The sequence below is a fragment of the Camelus bactrianus genome, chromosome 34 (assembly GCF_048773025.1).
Source record: "Camelus bactrianus isolate YW-2024 breed Bactrian camel chromosome 34, ASM4877302v1, whole genome shotgun sequence".
Classification (NCBI taxonomy): Eukaryota; Metazoa; Chordata; class Mammalia; order Artiodactyla; family Camelidae; genus Camelus; species Camelus bactrianus.
The window spans coordinates 2,444,324-2,461,526 of record NC_133572.1 but is presented as its reverse complement, the minus strand read 5'-3'; the positions used below and the strand labels follow the sequence as shown (position 1 = coordinate 2,461,526).

Genomic DNA, 17,203 nt, shown 5'->3' with positions numbered 1-17,203 from the left:
ATTCAGTTACACACACACGTATATTCCTTTTTATACTCTTTTCCACTATAGGTTGTTACAAGATGTTGAATATAGTCCCCTGTGCTTCTCAGTAAGACCTTGTTGTTTATCTATTTTATATACAGTAATGTGTGTGTGTGTTAAACCCAGACTCCTAACTTATCCCTCCCCCATTCTCCCCTTTGGTGACTATGAGTTTGTTTTCCATGTTTGTGAGTCTGTTTCTGTTTTATGAATAAGTTCGTTTGTGTCATTTTTTAAGGTTCCACATAAAAGTGGTGTCATATGATATTCGTCTTTCTCTGTCTGACTTCACGTAGGGTGATCACCTCTAGGTCCAACCATGTTGCTGCAAACAGCATTGCTTCATTCTTTTTAAGGCTTAGCAGGATTCCATTGTGTATATACCTTCTACATCCAGTCATCATCTGTCGACAGACACTCAGGTCGCTTCCAGATCGTGGCTACTGTGAACAGTGCACATCAGCCCCTCTTAAGTGGACGTCACTCTTACCAAGTAGAGCAGGGATGTCCAAGGACCGGGGTGAATGGACATCCCCAAGGTCCCAAGGAGCCTGGCTGCTCAGCTGTCACTCAGTAGGCCAGGGAGGGACGAGGAGGACGGGACTCAGGGTGGAGCAGGGGTGCCACCTCCCCTACAGCCTGCGGCCCTGGGCCCTGAGCAGAGACCCTGCAGGACAGAGGCACCAGACACCGCTGACCAGAGAGAGGACCACGTCAACAAGAAGGCTGGGAGGTGCCAGTCTGAATGTGCACCCTGTGCCTGGCACCGGGCTGAGCTCTTGACTAAGCCCTGCTCCTCCCAACACCCCCCGACCCAGGAAGCAAGGACACCCCATTCCATCCTCGGGTCACATGCTGTGCACCAGGGCTCCGCGTGTGAGGCTCGGCCCCTTCCCCACGTCGTCCAGCACAACAGCTCCGCCCTCTTTGCCAGCAGTTCCCTGGGGACAGGAGATGGGGGGGTCTGATTCTGCAGCCAGGAGAGCAGCACGTGAGCCCCACCTTCAGCTCTGCCCACACCCCCGGCCTTACTCATCTCTGGGAAAGGCCTGTCCCAGGAAGAATGAAGACACCAGCATCTGGGGAGCACCACGGCCCCCAGGACGCAGGAGGGGGGCAGGCTGGACTGAATCTGTACAAGAAGCAGGAGGCGGCACTCACCCCACCCTTGGTCATTTTTATGGGATTGTTCTGTCTCAGAGCCACCTGCCTGGACAGGGCTAAAAGTTCCAAGGGCCCACAGCCCTCCACCCAAGGCTGAGGTCACACCACAGAGGACCCACCCTGATCCAGAAACTCACCCACTGATTCCCTCTTGCGCCAGCCACCCACCCACCCAGCGCTGACTCCTGCAGGCCCACACCGGCCCCACCTCCCATTCCGGAATGAAGGGTCATCCAGTTTGGAAACAAGGCCACGTGAGAGGTGGAAACCCCAGTTGGGCAGGAGCATTTGTTGCTCTGGAAACAACAAAACAATCATGAGAAAAAACAGGCAAAAGACTGGACAGACATCTCACCAAGGAAGCTGCGTGAAGGGCAAACCAGCACGCAGAAATCTGCTCAGTGTCTCAGCCGCCGAGGAAATGCAAGCTCAGCCTGTGCCCGGGGCCGGAGCGGCCCAGCAGAGCCAGAGCCCTGACGGCACCAGGCGCGCCTAGTGCCCGGGCGGCCGCGCTGCTGGGAGGGAGGGAGGGATGCAAAACGGTGCACCCTGGAGAGCAGTTCGGCAGTTTGGTTAAAACATTAAACACACCCGTGCTGTGCGAACCCACAGTCCCACTCCTAGGTGTTCATGCCAGAGAAATGAAGGCCTGTGCTCACGCAGAAACCTGCACTGCAGTGTTGACGGCAGCTTTACAAAACCAGCAAAGGCTGGAAACCGCCCAAAAGTCCTTCACCCAGCGAAGGGACGGGCGCGCTGCGGGACATCGGCGAGCAGGGTCGTTACCGCTCAGCAGCGAAAAAGAACAAAGCACTGAGCCACACGGCAGCACCTGGCGGGGCGGGCCTGCCGATGAAGGTGCAGACCCCAGGGCTACACGCTGGCGCTCCACCCGATGTTCTTGAAAAGGCAGGACCGCGGGAGTGAGGACAGATCTGGGGTGCCAGGGTGGGCGTGGGGGGCGGGGACTGCCCGGGGGGTGGACTGCTGTGTCCTGATTGTGGTGGTGAACACCCGACTCTGTGCGCCAAAGCCCACAGCACCTTACAGCACAAGGAGTAAACTTTGCTGCGTGTAAGTTAAAAAACCAATGTTTTAAAAAGTCCTTTTTATTCTGCTCAGAGGGCCCAGCTCATACCCACCTGTTCACAAAGCCCAGTTACCACCCTTCCTCTAGTCATTTCACAACCACAGCCCTGAGATCACTGTCCTCTTACAGATATTTCTCCTGCCCTCTCCTTCCTCCCGCTCTTCCTCTCCGACCTTCTTTTACACACACACACACACACACACACACACATGCACACAAGGACGCACACGCACGCACACACACGCAGCTGCCAAAAACCTACCCATCCTTCAAAGCTAGCGCAAGTGCCTCCTCCTCCTGGAAGCCTCCCTGACTGCTCCCAGCCCATCAGGACAAATCCTCTTTAGCAGGCACCCCCTCAGCACTTGCTTGTGTCTCCAGTTTGCACTTCAGGCACCTCGCAGACTCTCAGTGTTTGCTACTCAGTCTGTCCCCCCTACTGGGTCGCAAGCAGGTCCTGGCTTGCACATTCCCCCCACTGCACCTGGCACGGTGCCGGGCAAACAGTGGGTGCTCCGTGACCACTGTGGGCTGGCTGAGGGCAGGCGCAAGCGGAGGGGGCTGATGCCAAGAGAGGAGAGCTGGCGCTGCTGGGGCTGGCGGAGCTCCGAGGAGGGTATCGGAAGTCACTGATACGGCTTTACTTCTTCTCTTGAATAAGCAGCCCGACTGCTGCTGAAGCCTCCACGTGCTGGACGTGACCCCGCCTCCCATTCCAACACTAGGTCACGGGATGCACGATGCAGCATCGCCAAGGATGCTTTTTTCCTCTATGCCACGCAGCACAGCTCCAAGCCCCGAGGAGACAGACGCTCAGGGCACACCTGCTGAGGGACTGGAACCTGTCCTGTCGTCAGGGTGCTGTCATTGCTCTCCCAGGAGGCGGCCCTCTTTGCAGAACAGCACATCAACCCATAGGATCTGAAGTCCATTTCAGTCTGTACAACTCGGGGTACAGGCACAGCCCTCCAGTGACACCCCAGGGCCCCTCTACAGTTGGCTTTCATCACCAGCCTCTCCCTCTTACAAACTCTAGCTTGCCAGGGGTTAAGGACCAATTATAGGTCACGTATTTGATAAACACTTTCACAGTGTTTAATATTTGCCAGGCAAAAAACCGAAGTACTTTACAAATACTACCTCATTTAATCTTTACATCCACCATATGAGGTTGGCTCTGTTATTATTCCTGTCCCCACCTGCAGAGGGGAAAATAAGACGTACTGCAGTTTGGAAACTTGCCCAGGGCCACGGAGCTGATAAGCGGCAGGCTGACTGTGAAGCCACACTGTCCAAACTCTGGCCACAGCCACTTGGCTGCTGGGGACTTGCAAAGTGGCTGGTGCAACTGACAGGTTCTGTTGGGTGAAAGACACAGGCTGGATTTCCAGCCCTTTGTATGAGAAACAACATAAACCACCTCATTAATGTCGCTTTACTATTGGCTACATGTTAAGCAATACTACTTTAGACACAACAGTTTAATAAAATATATTATTAAAATTCCTTGGGCCAGTTTCTTCTCACTTCTTAAATGTGGCTCCAGGTAACATACGTACACACTTCCATCAGAAAGCACGCCTCTGCAGCCTGTGCTCAAAGCTACTGCTCCACACCAGGGTCATCGTCCCCGCCCCAGCCTCAGGGTGCAGCCTGACCCTGGCATCTGTTTACTCAGCTCACAGCGGAGTGCTGGGGGTGCCAGGCAATGTCACCCACATCTCCCCATGCTGCCTTCTCTAACTGCTGGGACACAGCCCCCTCCCTCGACATCACTCAGCCTCGCTCCCGGCAATGAAGCAGCTTTGGTTCACCTCCCTCCAGCTGGACGGAGTCTCCAGAATGTCAAAGCTGGGAAAACAGCTCTCTCCTCGCCCAGTGCGATGCCCACCTGCTAAGTGTGGAGAAGCTGAGGCCAGGACCACAGGGAAGAGGCAGAGGCCCCAGAGGTCATCTGATCCAACCTCCCATCCAGCACAGAGACCTTCTGCAAAGCTTCCCTGACAAGTTCCGCATAGAAACTCCATGTGGTTCCATGTAGTCCTACCTCCTGAAATGGACTTCAGATCCGGAGGGCTAATCTGCTGTTGCTGCAAAGAGGGCCGCCTCCTGGAGAGGATGACCACACCCACCCCTACCTCTGCTACCAACACTCACCACCCAGAACCCACTAGGTCTGGGTTGTCCACCCTTCAAACCCAGAGGAGGCTGCCAGGGTGGCCGGAGCACACAGGGGACTCAGGCCTTCCTAACGCAGCCCCCACACCCCCCACCCACACCAGGGAGAGCCAGGCAGACCCGGGTGCAAACTCCAACCTTGCGTTAATGTCTGTGTAACTGTTTCCTCCTCCGCGAAGTAGAGGTTAAAAAACAAAAGCACACGAATAAACCCTGTCTCAGGGCTGCTGTGAAGATTCAATGAGACGTTGGGAGAAATGTTTAGAATGACGCCTGGCGATCAGTAGACACTTAATAAATGCTCATTTCCCCTTCCCTGACTTCATCAACTAAAAACCCCAAGTTTTCTTTTCCACAAGAATTGACTGTAAGTCCCTATTCTGTATAATTGATGTTCTGAACTTAAATGCAGGATTTTCCATTTAAATTTTTTAGATTTCATCTTGAGACATGAAAACATGTTTAATACTGCTAGATGTCAAGTCATTGTTAATGGCTAAAAACAGAAAATGATTTTTTTTTAATCCAGTAGAGCACAGTTAAATAGGGTATATTCGTATAATGTAATACTCTTCGGATCCTTAAAATGACAGTTCACAGTAACTTTCATCTAGTATTGAGCAGCTAAAAAGCCAGAATAGAGTATAATTGCAATTATGTTTAAAATAGAGAGGTTTGCAGGAACACAAACTTGGAGGGACACACACCAAAATAGTGACCGCACTCGTCCCGGAGCCGTGGCACTCCGTTACCACGTTATCTTCGCCTTTAGGTATTTCTTTATATTCCCGGTTTTCTCTAATGAGCATGGATTAATTTTAACAAGAAAAAGATTTTTGGTTCCTGTTCCTGCCTACTCTCAGCACTCTGGTCAATGGAGATGATTCTGAATCCTGGTTCTGTCCCCCAGTACGTCTGTTATCCTCAACACCCACAGAACTGACAGCGCTCAGTGGCTTATCACCCAAGACCTCGCCCCAGGATGACACGAGCTCGGTCCCAGTACTCAGGGCGGTCTTTTAACCAGCTACGGTCCGTCTGCCTGTCCCGCTGTTATCAGCTGGAACACATGGGATTTTCTTGAACCCAAGGAAACCCTTCACCCAAATTAGGTTATTTTCCCACGACTTAGTGGAGTAAATCCATGTTGGCCACTAGTTACCTCAACCTCATTTCTGAAGTCCCCGCAGATTGTTGGATCAAATACCTGACCTGGGATCAGCAAGGGATCCATGAGAAACTCACCAGCTTGCCGATTCCGGGACCCCCGTCTTGTCCCCTTGCAGAGATGCGCCAGGTCAGGATGTTATTCTGCCATGCTCACGCCCTCCCACTTGTGGGGGCTCCTCCCAGGCCCTCGGGTGGTTCTGGGGTCACCCCGGAAGCTTCTCTCAAGTCCCCAAAACCTGATCAGTGAGAATCTCGCCACCTGAACTCGGTGTGGCCTGACTCACTTCTTCCCAAGGCGGTCCTAGCCCTCTGACAGGTCTGCCCTCCTCACAAAGATGCAGGCAGGATCAGAGTGCTCGCACCTTCCGGGACGTTCCACCACCTGCTTCAAGCAGGAATCTCCCCCTGTCTGTCCTGGCTGTCCTCCTGCTCTGACTGCAGCTTAAAAAAAAAAAATCCCTTTTTGTTGTCAGTCCAGCTAACCCAGGCCTGTTCCTTCCCCACCCAGAGCTCTGCCCACCACACGGTCAACTATGACTCAAGGCTCAACGCCAAGATGGAGATCAGCCAGGAAGAAACAAAACTGGCCTTTTATCCGGGCCAGGACGATTCGCGCCGACAACTCAGGGCCTTGAAGGGAAGGGAGGACGTGGTTCTGGCGGGGCTGAGATGGCGTGAGCCAGGCTGGCAGATACTGGGACAGCTCTGCTGGTAAGACACAAAGCAGAAGGTTCGGAAGAAGGATGAACTTCAGCAGCTCCGGTTTTTCTGGGTCAAGAGCCCCCTTCAAGGGGGTGCCACCCAGTGTGTCACCAGCCCCTCCCCAGTGCCCTCTGCCCACCCCCAACACCCTGCCTTTCCTTCAGGCCGGATATGCAATCCCATCCCCCATGAGGGTCACCCAGCCTCAGCGCAGCTCCCATTTCCTGCCCCTGGTGACTTCTCTGAAGTCTATTGTTCCCGTGAAGTTTGGGTCAAAGGAAGCCTGCGTCTCCACCCATGGGGGCCCGCCCACCGTCAGCACCACAGGGAGCGGGGCCCTCCTCTTGCCGGTCAAGGAGCTGGCCTGGATCAAAGGCAGAAGGATGTGGGCACAGACCTTAGGGACTGGAGTTCTAGTGGAAATGTGCCCAAAGGGCCAGCCCCAAGAGCTGGAGGCTCAAGGACCACATCACACAGGAGGTGGTCACAGTGTTTCTGAGTATCTAAACGAAAACCCAAAAGCATGGGAAGAAGAGGTCAAGGCGAAGCTGGAATCAGAGCCTGGGCGCTGTGTGCCCAGTGACACGGCCCTGCCCCCACCTCCACCTGGGCCCCTGCGCTGGTTAAACCCCGGGGCAGGGGGGGCTGGGGAGCAGCTGTTCAGCTCCAATTTCAGAGCCTTAAAGGGAGCTGTCGGCTCAATCCCTGCCAGCAAAGGGTCATGGGGGGCAAAGGAAGACAGGCAACCCAGGACTAACCTCGGCTGCAGGAAGGCACGGGGCAGAGCCGGCCCGTGTCCCCAACTTCCACTGGGAGGGAGAACGGAGCCTCAAACAGGGACTGCTCCATGGCAGTCACCAGGGCAAGACCAGGATGGGAGCCCCAGGAGGTCATGACAGCGCATCCCAGGAGATCTAGAGAGACAGGGACACCCTTCTCCACTGGACCAGGTAGCCCACAAAACCATGAGGAGAAAGGAGGGTGCATTTTAAAGACCTCTTGAAGGCCCCACCCCTTCCAGAGGTGGCATTCTCAGATTCCAGAGTCCTGCGCTTTCTGCTGGACAGAGAGGAGCATTTCTAACCCCCAGCAACCTTATCTGAGCCGCGAGATGGGAGACATCGCCCAGGTCAGACTATTCCAGCCTCCACACCTGTGGACACAGGTAGCCAGGGTCTGAGCACGGGGACCCACAGAGCAGGAAACAGCAGGAGACCCGATGCAAATGCAGGAAGGGGACCCCAGTCCCAGCTCTGCCACTCACCAGTCATGCGATCTTAAGCAAGATACTATTCCACCATGGGCCTCAGTTTCCCCATCTTTAAAATAGGGAGTTAGATGCTGACATTAGAGTTCATTAATGTTCAGCAAGTTCACCCTGGGGTCAAGGCAAAACCGGAGTTAGACCATAGGAGGTGGAGACCCTCTGCTCTCCAGTGACAAAGCCGGGCCCCTACCTCCACCTGGGCCACTAGCTTCCCTGGCTCCCAAGTCCAAGGCAGGGAACCGGTAGGGCCCAGGGCACAGTAAATGCTTGATCCATTTTGCTAAATAAACATGAATGAATTGGGCAGAGTCTGTCAAGCTGTGTTCCGAGACATTCCCAGGAAGTTCAGTGCTGAAAGAGGCTCGGAAACCTTGTCTGTCCTGCCGCTGGGAGGCGCTCTGCACACGCTGGATTTTCACCCCAGCCTTTCTGGATGGATATTAATTCACCCCCCTCCCCATATAGCTCATCAGGAAACTGAGCCTGCAGCCCTAAAGGTAGTGAGTAACTGTCAGGATTTAGACCCAGGGACGTCTGACCCCAAACCTGCACCTTTCTACTCCAGCCATGCAGCCTTTAGGCCAGACGCCCTGCAGCCCCACCCACACACCTGGTCTAAGCAGGTAAGAGGGTGAGGGGGCTTCCAGCAGAACACCTGCCTCCTCAGGGTGCATGGAGGAGCAGCAGCAAGTCCCGCCCCTAGAGAGTGTCTAGCCCCTTTCATCCAAGGAGCCCTAAACATCACGCCCACAGTTTCTTGCAGGAAGGAAGACAGAACTCAATTCCAGGTCTGCTTTTTGTGTCCCCACCACCACGTCACATGCTGTCACTTCTGCCAATCTCCTAGACATTGTGGCTCTTGCGCGACTCGGTTCCCTCCCCTAAAATATTTCAATGGTCAAACCTCCAATGGAGAGAAAACAGCAAAGCAGAAAGGGGAAACTGAGACGCGCAGAAGGGTCTTCCCACAGTCAGCCAGCCAATCAGAGGCAGCCTTTCCTCCCAGGTGGCACTAAAGCATCCTTGCAATGAGCAGGAAAGCACCTCGTGGTCCAGCAAGTCATTAAGAATGAGGACTCTCCCATTTGACTGCCTGGGTGGCTCCAAGGAGATCTGGACCAGTGGGAAGTATGGGCCAGGTGGCTATACACTGATTCCTCCTTGTCCTTGGGGCCCACTTTAAAAGCACTGTCTAGACAAATACTGTATATCACTTATCTGTGGAGTCTAAAAAATTGAACAAACTTGTGAATATTCAAAAAAAGTAGACTCTCAGATATAGAGAACAAATCCGTGGTTACCAGTTGGGGGTGTATTATAGGGGTGGGGGAATAGTAGGTACAAGCTGTTGAGTGTGAGACAGGCCCAAGGATGCACTGCACAACACAGGGAACATAGCCAATATTTTGTTAAAATTGTAAATGGAAAGTAACCTTTAAAATTGTGTAAAAAATTTAAAATGTTAAAAAATAAAAATAAAATCACTATCTGCAAAAGTCTCAAGTTTCAACATGGTCTCCTCTTCCAGGTGGGTCCAACCCCACAGACATCCCCAGTTCTACCAACAACCCATCCCACCACCGAAAGGCAAGGATCTCAACTTTCTTTTGCCTTCTACCCGCTTGTTCCCTAAACTCTTCCAGGGAGGAACAAAACCCATCTCCCTCAGAAAGACAGCTGCCTGGAAGAGACAGGTGTGGACAGCTTCCCTCCAGCTCTGCCCGGTCCAGGGCGAATGGAGCTGGAGGCCACAGGCTCCCACAGCCACAGCCTAACCACTCCTGCGCCCACACCACCAGTGACACCGTCTTGCCCACGGAGGCAGGGAGAAAGGCCGGTCCTGCCTGGAAGGCACATCTTCACGGGGGAAGACACGCTCAGAGCCATGGCATCTCACAAGTACTCAGAGACACTCAGCTTTCAGACAAACAGCACTTTTCTCAAGTGGAAATACACTCCAGTTCAACACAAACAAATACGCCTACTGGAAGCCAGGTGAGTCACGCGCGAGCAGGTGTCACCCACGCATACACCCAGCGCTAAGGAGGCAGGACAGTGCACTCATCACAGACCCGCTGGGCCTGCCGGGAGGGAACCCCCTTGACACAAGTGCTCCGAGGAGCGAGTCCTGGGTTCACCTGCTGGGGACATTCTGGTTTTGGGGTTTGGGAGTCCCGCTCCCTGGACCCACTAGTCCCCAGCATGGAACACACCAGGCTTCTCGAGCCCTGGGGAGCAGAGACCTTCTACAGAGGTCCCCTCCACTCTCGAGAAGCCTCAGCACTTGGAACCACGGATACACCCACCTCCGGGCTCCCTCTTCCAAGCCGGAGAAGCGCCCCGCAGAAGAGAGGCGCGGGTGCTGGGTCACTTCTACCGCCGGCGTTCTCGGTCCGACCTCTGGTCCTTTCAGTTCCGCGTCCCGCTTCCCCGCCAGGCCCTCCAGTCCCACCCCGGCCCCGCGGTCCGCACGCCTCCACGTGCCCGGCTGTCTTCCCAATCCGGTCCCGGGCGACAGTGCCTCCCGCCCTCCGCCTTACCGGTCCCAGGGTGCGGGAGGTGGGCGAGTGCGCTAAGCCAGTCCCGCGGAGTCCGCCCCGGCGCCACTCTGCCTGAGGCACCGGGAGGCCGGCGATGGCGCTGCAGGGACGACAGGGGGTCAGCGAGCGGAGACCCGGGCTCCGGCCCCGGGGCCGACCAACCGGGCGGGGAGGGAGGCGGGTCGCGGGACGGAGCCGACCTCGCGCCGGCCCGAACCCAGCTCGCCGCGCCCGCTGCGCGGTCCTCGTGCGCTGTGCCCGGCGCGCGGTCCTCGGTGCGGGGTGCCCGGTGTCCGGTGCGCGGAGCGGGGCGGAGCGGGGCGCGCGGAGGGAGGAGTTTTCCCAGAAGGGGACTGACGGGAAAGCACTGGCGATCCCTATTCCTGGAGGGGTGAGTCAACCGGAGAGGAAGGGAGCTGAGGGGAACGGAGCGCGCGCCGGCGGGCAGCAGGGAGGGAAACGGCGAGAGCGGCCGGGGGGCGCCGCGAGGGGACCGCCGAGGGGGGCGGCGTGCCCTGGGCGCAGGTCCGAGGCGAGAAGGGGAAAAGCTCAAAGCAAAGAGCGCCCGGGGCGCGGCCGCGGGGCCCCTCACCTGGGGGACGCGGCCGCGCAGCGGGAGCCGGAGCTGCGGGCTCTCCCCGCCCCCTGCCTGGGGTTTGAAAGGAGGAAGCCTGGAATGTGCGGAATGAGGGCTGGTATGAGATGCGCGCGGCCGAGGGCGGGAGCTGGAGGGAGTGGCGGCCCGGCCCCGGCCCCTCGGGGAGGAGACTGGGACTCCGGGAGGGGCTGCTGGCGCGGGGCGGGCGGGGCCGACGGCGCGGGCAGCGTGGACCCCTGGACCTCGGCGTCCAGATCCGGCTGCCGCCCCGCACACGTGCTTCCCCTTTGATCTCGGCCCCGACTCTCTTCCTCCTCCCCGGGCCCGCGTTCCTTCCCCTGCTGGCAAGTCCCCGGCTGTCTCCCGAGGCCAGAACCCTTCCCCCTGACCCGGCGGGCCGGGCTCTGGCCTCGCGCCCTGCCACGCGCGCACCTCTCCCTCCGCGCCAGCCCCGAGAGGCCGGAGAAGGGCGGGCGTCCCCCGCGCAGGAAGCTGCTCCCTTCCCGGCGGCCCCCACCGAGGACCGGGCTCCCGGGAACCAGGAAGCAGGAGCTCCCGGTCGGCTCGCGGACCCGCAGCCCGTGAGCCCACGTGCGCCCTCCCCGCACGGCCCTTTCCGCGGTTCCCGACCCCCGCGCGGACCCGCGGAGCTGTCACTGCAAAGAGCAGCGCACGTGGGGAAGAGATACCCGATGTGACGTGACGTGCGCGGAGGCGCGCCCGGAGACACGTTTGGCCTCAGTAACTGAGTGACTATCCAACGTCTGTTCGTGCCCACCGGAGACGGTGAATACAACAGTGCGGAATAAGACCTCGGCCCCCTCCCCCCAGGGGCTTATAATTCAGCTGGTGAGACTCTGTCTACAGAAGAGCATCACCACAAAGAGGGGAGTCCGGGTCTTAAACAAACACGCCGGGTGTGTTTAGTCTCTTGTGGGGAGAGAGGGGCCCTGGGAATGACTGGCGTCCAGCGTGCAAGTCCTCAGAACACCCAGCTTAGAGCAGTGTAATCACATCCCTCTGCCATCTACCTCACTGGGAGGTTGAAACCACAGGACTTTTGGCTTTTTCCAAAAATCAAATCCAGTCCCTCTGGAGTCTTATCACTTAACCCTGTCCTGCAGCTGGTGTCCAGATCTCTGACATTGTTATCTCCCTTGCCAAACAGAAACTTCCGTGAAGACGCAGGAAGTGTCTGCTTTATCTTATCTTTCACCTAGCTCCAGCTTGGTGCCTGGGATAGGCACGTGCATAATAAATGTTAGGTTGGGAAAGAAAAAAAAAACAAAAGCCTACTACCACAGAAGATACTGAAAAGAAACACTATGAACTCTGACGCTGTTTGCAGGGAAGGTGTTCAGAAGGTGTTCCGGGTGATAACAGCATCTCTGGACAAAGTATTCAGTTCTTAAAGTGAAGACTTTGAAGGAAGCAGTTCTCATTTGGATATAAATTTTGGTCTGCTCATTAAGTGATGAGCCCATCGGAGCTCGGTCACGCCTCACGCACGTGAAGAGACTGCAGTACCGGACAGTGTACAGGCACCGAGTGAAATGCAATCTGCACGCACTGGCTATTTCGTGTGACAACCATTTGGTGCGTACCTGCACTTTGAGCACCGTGTGGGAACCCAAAGGAAGGAACGGTGAAATCCACGTTACAGAAGCGACATCTGACCCAGCCCTTGAAGGATAAATGAGAGGGCACTGACTGGAAGCCTCACGAAGGCTGGGAGCCTGTCCACAAGGGGGTTTTAGGAAGAGTCTCGTAAACCTGTGCAGCTGGAGAAGAGGAGACGGGAGGGTGGGTGACAACAGTGGCTGCCAGGTCACTGTATCCCATGCTAAAGAGGGGGCATCAGAAATGCCCTGTAGACACGGATGGGACAGAATCAGCCCCACCGCCAGACCAACGCCCCTTGACTGAGCTGGAAGCACTGGGGCTGGATTGGAGAGTCAGGGTGTCCGGAACTCAGGCAGTGGTCCTGAGCTTGAGGGCGAGGGAAGGGGTCCAGGAAAGGGGGGGCAAAATCAAAAAGAACTGGGGGCTAGCTTGGCTGTGAGGTGAGAGAGGAAACAAAAATCACTTAACTCTGACAGTCTTGTGGTACCATTAACAGAGATAAGAACTCGGGCGAAAAGAGGAATGGGCTCAGTTGGAAGGTGTTGGAGGGTTGAGAGGGAGGCAGGCGGGGTCCCAGGTGGACACAGGAAAGCAACCTTTGGGTGACACGCTCAGCACAGGCCACCCGCCAAGGAGCGGGCATTTGGAGATCAGACTGGCTTATTCCCTCCCAGTCTCAACTATCCAAGGCCATAAATGATCCGTCAGGACCTCAGCCTCTTGGCTCACACCCTCACAGGCTTCTAGAGAGCTCTGTGCCTTCAGGAATCTCCTGTTCCGAAGCTGCCGAGGTCCCCCCCGGGTAAAGGGAAATTCTTAGACTTCGAAATTCTGAAGTGCGAGAGACTGACCGTGACTTTACACTATGCCCTGCCCTTCCAGGGGTATTTCCATTTCTTAAGGGACGAGATCATTTGTTGACCTTCAGGAATGACTCTCTTGGTAGAAATATTTCATGTCCGGATCAAGCTAGAGGGAGGCACATGGCTCCCCTCAAACGACGCCATGCAGTCCACACCTCCTCACTTCCCCTCCCCGTGACCCCACCCACTCTGCCTGGCCCCACCAGTGGGCTCCAGAGGCTTCCCGAGAAGAGGAGCAGAAGGAGGACCGGCGGGGGCGTGGCCAGCGCCACGCTTGGTGTGGGGGGCATTTGTGGTCTTTCTTCTCCAAAATCAAGGTTGCAAAGCATATTAATTAATCACGTGTTGTTTGATAGTATTTCCATTCCTTCAATACAGTCTTCAACCCATGTGGTCAGTTACATTATCCATATGATTCAGCCACATCCATGTGACAGAGTCCTTTACCACGAAAATAACAAGATTTTTTAAAAGAAACCAAGCAAGCATTCCTGACGTAATAAGTGGGAGAGGAGCTTTTGAAAACAGCGTATATAGGATGACCCTGTTTTTGAAAAATAAATTGAAAAGTACTCTAGGGTGATGATCTCTGACAGGTTGAAAATTAAGGGCATTTCTTTCTCATTTTTTTCTTGATTTTCTATAACAAACTTCTACTTTTATAACTGGGTGTGGGGTGTGACTAGAACTGTGTATCTAACCCTGTATCTAATGTTTCTATGTCTTAAAACAAAACAAAACAAAACAAAACCGGATTTAATAGCTTAAAGCAAGGTTGACTAGGGCAGAGTAAAGGAGGGACTGTTCCCTAGCCTTTAGGTAAGAGGCAAATACAGGAGAGACCCCCAGAGCAGGCCCCGCACCCCAGCTTCAGGAGCAGGCTGCGGCTGCCTGGGTGCTGTGGCTCCCGGTCCTTTTCCTTTTTAATCTCTCCACGCTGTATTTCTCTTTGTTTTTCTTCCCTTCAGACTCTTTGCTCCACACCAACTGAACTGTATCTTGTGTTTTGAAGGACTAAACAGACTAAACTTAATCAAAGAAAGTCTTTATTTTCCTCTATAGAATAAAAGCAGTCTGTAATTTGGAAAGCACATGAGTTCTGTTGTCTCTTTATCAAAGAGAAATGTGAAAGAGGAAAGACTCCAGGCCCAGCATCCAGGGAAGGACTTCGCCCCTGGCCCCCACATTCATGTGCTAAGTCCCAATCGCCAGAGCCTCTGAATGTGGCTGGGTTTGGAGACTCTTTAAAGAGGGGATTAAGTTAAAAGGAGGTCTTTAGGATGGGCCCTAATCCAATCTGACTGGATCCCAAAGGCCTCCAGGGCCCATCCCAGTCTCCTTATAAGAAGAGATTAGGACCCAGACACTCACAGAGGAAGGACCACGGGGAGAAGGCCATCCACATGCCAGGGAGAGAGGCCTCAGGAGACACGGACCCTGCCCACTCCCTGATCTTGGACTCCCAGCCTCCGGAACTGTGGGAAGTAAATTTCACTTTAAGCCACCCGATCTGTGGTGCCTTCTCACAGCAACCCTCGCAAACTAACAATGTATTTCCAGACTGAAATAAAACGCTTGGTTTCTGGAGCCCAGAGGCTGAGGCCTGCTCCACACAGTTCTGAGTTTCTCTGAGGTTCCCAGGGGGTCGTTAGGATCAGAAATCCAGGGTCTTCCTGAAAAAAAATTAGAAGGGAGGAAAGGCTTCCTCCAGCCTCATTCACTTAAACGCTTCATTTTCAGTGACTCTGATACAGTATTTTGGAAATGAAAGTTACTGTAAGTCACGTATTATGACCTTACTGGGGACTTAAACAATCCGCGTTCAAACATCAGCTTGGCTGCATACAAGTTGTGGCCTTGCACACACACTTACAGTACGAGCCTCAGCTTTCTGTCATGTGTTCACTCCTCACGGCTGGAGCGTGTGTGCTGTCCTTGGCCCTGTGCTGGGCAGGCACTAGAGATAAACAGATAACTCACCATCCCTGCCCCGCGAGCTGCCAACATCCTGACAGGGGAGCTGGACAGACAGCAACCCCCACACGGGAGGAGAACTGCTAAGAAGTAGCTAAGTTTTGGGAACCTGAAGCTGAGATTTCTGTGGACCCACGCCCCCAGCAGAACTTCCTCCAATGATAAAATGCTCTTTATCTGCACTGTCCAGGACGGTAGCCACAAGCCACGTATGGCTACCGATCCCTTGAAATGTAGCTAGGTGCCTGAATTTTAATTAATTTAAATAGTTACATGTGACTCGTGGCAATGGGGTTTGGGCAGCATGGCTGTGGGTCATACAGGAGACATTCAGCAGGCGGTTTACGGGAACGCCGGCAGAGCTCAGGAAAGAGCTCGGGGCGGGCCAGTGTATTAGGTGTAACACTGGGTGAGTTACAGAGTATGAAGAATGAAAAGGGACTGAAATAAATAGCACAGCCTCTGGAACCTGTGTATACTCAAAACACGCTGATAGGATTTCTTGATGTGCAAATAGCCCATGCACAGGGGACTAGCTAAAAGCTCTGCGGTGCTTCCTACAGTGAAACACCGCAGAGCACAGACAGGTACCAGCACATCTCAGGTCCTGCGGGCTCAGCCCCAGACCACTGCCAGAGAGCAAGCCTTGCAACACAGCTGGCCACACAGATCTGGGGCTTTCTCAGTGCATACAGGAGAAGTTATGTCTACGTGATACAGTAGCCTATGAAATGTGCAGTAGCACTAGGTCTAAAGAAACAACATATGTGCCTTAACTTAAAAATACTTTATTGTTAAAAAGTGCTGATCATCATCTGACCACGCAGGGCTGCCACAGAGCTTCAGTTTGTAAAACACAGAATCTGCGAAGCATACCACTGTGAAGTGGTAACACGAGGCATGGCTGGATGAGGAAGGGCTGCGTTTATTGATATGGAAACATCTCCAGGATATATTAGGTGAGAAAAAGCAAGCTACTGAACCAAGTGAATAGTATGCTACCTCCGCACAAAGAGAGGGAAGTTACAAATGCATTTTTGTTCCTGCAGAAAGAAATGCTGGAAAGCTCCCCTGGACTCTCCGCGTGGCTAACTGGGAGGAGGCCAGGGCACGGGGAGCGAGAAGGGGGCGGACAGGGGAGGCGGCTTTCACTATAGAGTCTTTAAACTTTTTAAAAACCATATGAAATTACTAGCTGAAACTTCTATCTGTATCTGATACAGAATAACATCAGACTGACCAAAGGCCAAACCTGGACGTGTGAACGTCACACTTCCGTCTTACCCTGCTGTGGTCTAACCTGAGCAGGCATTCGTGTGCAAACCGCATCTAGATGCCACTCAAAATCGTGAGCTAGTTCCCAGCCTTCCTCTGACTGTCGGCCTCCTGTCCTCTCAGACCATCCTTCCTTCCTCACCTTCCTGCCCCGAGACCACAGAGAAAAGAGGACTGCTGATTATTCTCGGAGTTGTAAGGGACAGGATCTAGTAGGTGGTGCTTAACCAGATGTTAAAACCCTGAGGCTTGAGAACCACTGTGCTCCACAAAATGTGGAAAAAAAGGTTGGAGCAGACCAGGAAAATTCCTGCTCCCACCTCGGTCCCCCCGCCAGCTCGACCCTCTGCGTGGCTCAGGCTTCCTCACCGACTCCCAGGCCTCGGCCCTGCAGCTTGGGCCTGATGGACCGAGAGACTCGGCAGAGCCAGAGAAAATCAGAGGCCCGTTTCATATTTGAAGCATTTCAAAAACTCATTAACATCAGGGCTATTTTTTCCTTTTTCTTCCCCACCCTGCACCCGATAGGAATGGAGAAATGGGTACAAAGGAAGGAACTCAGGGTAGAGTCAGGACTGAGGTTGGAACACAGACGTGTAGTTACCCAGTGAAGCCATGCTGTTGTTCTTTCCTCTCACCATGGTCCCTGGAAAACCACCTGAAACTGCTTTATGAGCATTCATAAACCATTTTGTGTAGTTGCATGGCTAAAAATGTCAACTGAAATGCATTGTT

The 17,203-nt window shown here is 54.3% G+C and overlaps 1 protein-coding gene across 1 annotated transcript in view; it reads right to left on the bottom strand.

Moving 5' to 3' along the window:
* The window catches only part of TEAD4 (TEA domain transcription factor 4), a 50,168-nt gene extending 44,057 nt beyond the window's left edge, over positions 1-6,111 (bottom strand). The window contains exon 1 of the mRNA XM_074357792.1: positions 5,702-6,111. The gene's annotated coding sequence lies outside the window, so the exon portion shown is untranslated. The remainder of the gene's footprint in view (positions 1-5,701) is intronic.
* Between the last annotated feature and the right edge of the window lie 11,092 nt (positions 6,112-17,203).